This window comes from Empidonax traillii, unplaced genomic scaffold (genome assembly GCF_003031625.1).
Source record: "Empidonax traillii isolate 1590-97213 ecotype Southwest subspecies unplaced genomic scaffold, ASM303162v1 scaffold1769:size116338, whole genome shotgun sequence".
In the NCBI taxonomy this organism is placed as follows: Eukaryota; Metazoa; Chordata; class Aves; order Passeriformes; family Tyrannidae; genus Empidonax; species Empidonax traillii.
Window position 1 is genome coordinate 88,708 of NW_020956962.1, and position 3,452 is coordinate 92,159.

Consider the following 3,452-nt stretch of genomic DNA (forward strand, 5'->3'; position numbering starts at 1 on the left):
CGCACAGCCCCGCTTTGTCCCCCCACACCCAACCATTACCCAGACACGCACCAGACACCATCCCCTACCCCACACAGCTCCCACCTCCGCGCTCCTGCCGCCCCTCCGCAGCCTCGCCAAGCCAGGCCTGGCCCCGCTCCCTCAGCCCGCGGCTCGGCTCCCCACAGCGCCCTGCCCGTCCCCGGCGCACCCACCGGCCGAGCACCGCCACACGCCGCCCGCAGTTCCGCGCTGGCCGCCCGGTGGGCGCGGACAGATGGACGGACACGCAGATAGCGCTGACCGACAGCCCCACCGCCCAACCCGCCCTCGGCGCCCCGCCCCGGGCCCGCCGGGTTCCCGTCAGGACACGGCGGGGCGGGCGCGGCCCGGCCCCTCCGCCATGTTCCGTGTGCCTGGGCGGGGGCGGTGGCTGAGGAGAACCCGGGCCGGGCCAACCGAACCCCGGCTCAGGCACCGGCACCCCCCGCACCCCGGCCGGGCCAGCCGAGCCCCGGCTCAGGCACCGGCACCCCCCGCACCCCCGCCCGCCACCCCCGAGGCGCTGAGAGCCGGCCGGGCCCGGCCCCGCGCGGCGCTGGGCTCGGTTGGAGCGCGAGAGGTAAAGGAAGCGAGTGACACGTTAATAGAGAAGCACCAACAAGGGTTTCCTTCTGTTAAAGGCGTTCACGTTCGTTATTCCCCTGAGGGAGGGTCCGTCGCTGCTTGGTTTCTTTTCAGCGCGACTCTGCTCCGCAGTGCGGGGGGGGGGGGGACACCGGCTGATAAGGCTCGAACAGCAAAGCCCTTTGGAAACCGATAGGCCATTAAATTGTGGAGAACAAAAAAGGTTCGTTTTGCTGACTCCCCGGTTTTGGGGTTTCAGATCTCTGCGTGACTTGGTTAAAATTTGTGCTGAGTGGTTTTAGGCCCTGCAGCAGGAGGAAGGAATGGGCCCAAAGTGCATGGCGGTTAATGAGTAGTGCCTGCAGTTAACGGAGGGGTTACTCAGTAGTCTCTGCTTTAACTTGTAACAGTCATTTTTGAAAAACAGGCTCGCAAACAAGTCAGAAGAGGCTTTGATATTAACACTTTTTATCGCCCTGGCTGTTTTGCTGTTGAATAATGTGGTGCGGGTGTCCTGGATGAGATGGATGTGCTCCCGGGTTATCTCACATGGAAAGGTGTGAGATCATCTTCCCGACTCTGAGCTCTCACTTGTTTGTTTTTGTTAGGACGACGAAACACGGTTTCACGTTGAATGGAAGGGCAAACAAGCAAACAAACAAAAAAATTCAAGACAATATTTTAGCAGACATGAAAAAAAAAAAAAACTCATAGAGCAGCCTGAAAAGTGCTCATTTGCTCCTGCAGTCATTTCATAAACTCATATGCATAAGCTAAAGTGATTTAGGAACCATGTAAAAGAATGAGAAACAATTACCAGTCCTGCAGGAGAAGGTGTTGCTTTCATTCCATGTTTTCTAAACACAAGAAGGAATACCACATTGAAGGTGCTTGACAGGGCTGGATAATAAATTGAGATTTAGATTCTGCTTTGGAGTGTTTGGTTATGCTGGTGAACCAAAGGGATATATAATTAAAGTCAAAATGCCACTCTGATATGAGCTGGGGAAAGAAACAGTGTTGCTCAGCTTTGCCTTTAGGAATACCCAATAAAAATGCTTTGACTTTAAAAATATCTAATAAAAATGGCAAATTTCAGTAACAACAGTGGCTTGGTTGCCATAGTGCTCTATTTTGCTCTATCTTCTTAATTTGCATTGAAAAAATTATAACTCGAGTTTCTTTGAGTAAAACTAAGATTTGACTTTGATGGGTATAGGTGAGCTGAAGTTCAGAATCAAATGTCCTGTGCCTGAAGAAAGTTCTTATTGGCATTCCAGGCATTGTGTTAAGGTGCAGTGACAGATTAAAATGTAGCAAATCCTATATTTAGATTTTATCAAGGTATAATTTTGTCTGCTGACCTGTACAGTCAGCAACTCTGGATTTCTTTGTATTTTCTTGTACTTTGTATACTTGTATATTCTTGTACTGATTTCCATGTTTCTTGTTTAGGTTACACTGCACTACTGGGGTTTCCTTCTTTCCCATGGAACATTAAATTTTTTTTTCCCCCACTTGTTCATTTGAACAACTGACTCTGTCTGCTCTGGTGCAATTTGAACAGTTTCTGCTCCCAGAAGCTGCAAACAGATGCCCAGAGCAGATGCTGGGATAAATTGCTTTCCACTGACTCCCGGATATTCCTGAAAAGCCCGAGACTCCTGATGCTTTGTAAACATTTCTTATTATGGGGACACACAAAGATTAGAATCACCAAACAAAAACAAACCCAAACAAACCAACGAACCAAATAAAACTACCAAAAAACCAGCAAAATACCCTAAAAACCCAAGAACAACAACAACGAAAAAACCCGAAAAACAAGAACAACAACAACAACAAAAGGAGTGTAGGAAAAACGCCACTCCAACCCTGCAGCTCCTGCTGCAGCAGAGGCTGAGCAGGGTGGCTGTAGCTGCAGATTAATCCGAAGGCCCAGTTTAATTCCATGGAATTGCACTGGTGCAAAGGTCTGTCGAGTTGCTGCAATGGGATCTCACCCTCACGTGCATAGTTCTTACTGGATGGTGCTTACAAATTGGTGTGAGTTAAACAGAAACACGTGTTTATTAAGGCTCTGTAAAAGTTAAGTTTAAATTTCCTGGCCACAGCTTTCAAGAGCAGGAAAGTCTTCTGTCTTGGTAAGAAGTGCTCATGAGTAAAAAAGGAATTCTTTTTCTTTCCTCCCTCTCCTCCTTCCACCCTCCTTCCCCTCCAAGGGATGAACAGGGTCTGAATTGCTGTTTTTTCCTGAAATGCCCCTTTTTTTACCTTTCTGACCTTTGAACTCCACGGAAAGCACCATCTGCTGTTGAGGTACCTTGCAAAACCTTTCCCCTGAGGCTTTTATTGGGATTAATTAACACTCATAATGGAATTTATCATTATAAATTACTGCTGGATCATACTGAAACTGCCAACAAATCTTTCTGCTTGCAAGAGGATGGGGAAAAAACCCAGAAGTTGAAGTGTAACTATAGCTATTACATTTTGAAAGCTGAAATTAAGGTAGTGTGCAGTTTCCCAAGCAGAGCCTACAGAAGGGAAACAAGGAACAAAAAAATTATAACTGGTTTATTGAGTTTTTTTAGTAAGATTGATTTTTATCTGCCAAAGGAGTTTCAAGGACTGCAGACGTAGGGTCAGCACGAGGTTTTCATTACACTCGAGTCTTAAAAAATTATTAAAAGTTAAATTCTCTCATCCGTTGTACTTTGACTGAATTTGCCTTAAAATTAATTTGAAGCATTGTGGCAATCAGTGGACACAGAGAGCCACTAGATGGCATTTTGAATCTGGTTTTTACAGCTGTGGAAGTTGAGTCACTGTCCTCAGTGTGAGAG

The 3,452-nt window shown here is 47.5% G+C and overlaps 1 protein-coding gene across 2 annotated transcripts in view; it reads right to left on the reverse strand.

Moving 5' to 3' along the window:
* The window catches only part of PDP2 (pyruvate dehyrogenase phosphatase catalytic subunit 2), a 6,009-nt gene extending 5,584 nt beyond the window's left edge, over positions 1–425 (reverse strand). The window contains exon 1 of one of the 2 annotated variants that reach the window (XM_027908605.1): positions 199–425. The gene's annotated coding sequence lies outside the window, so the exon portion shown is untranslated. Of the gene's footprint in view, positions 1–194 lie in introns of both variants that reach the window. The other variant, XM_027908604.1, reaches the window with a different exon arrangement.
* Positions 426–3,452: the final 3,027 nt, after the last annotated feature.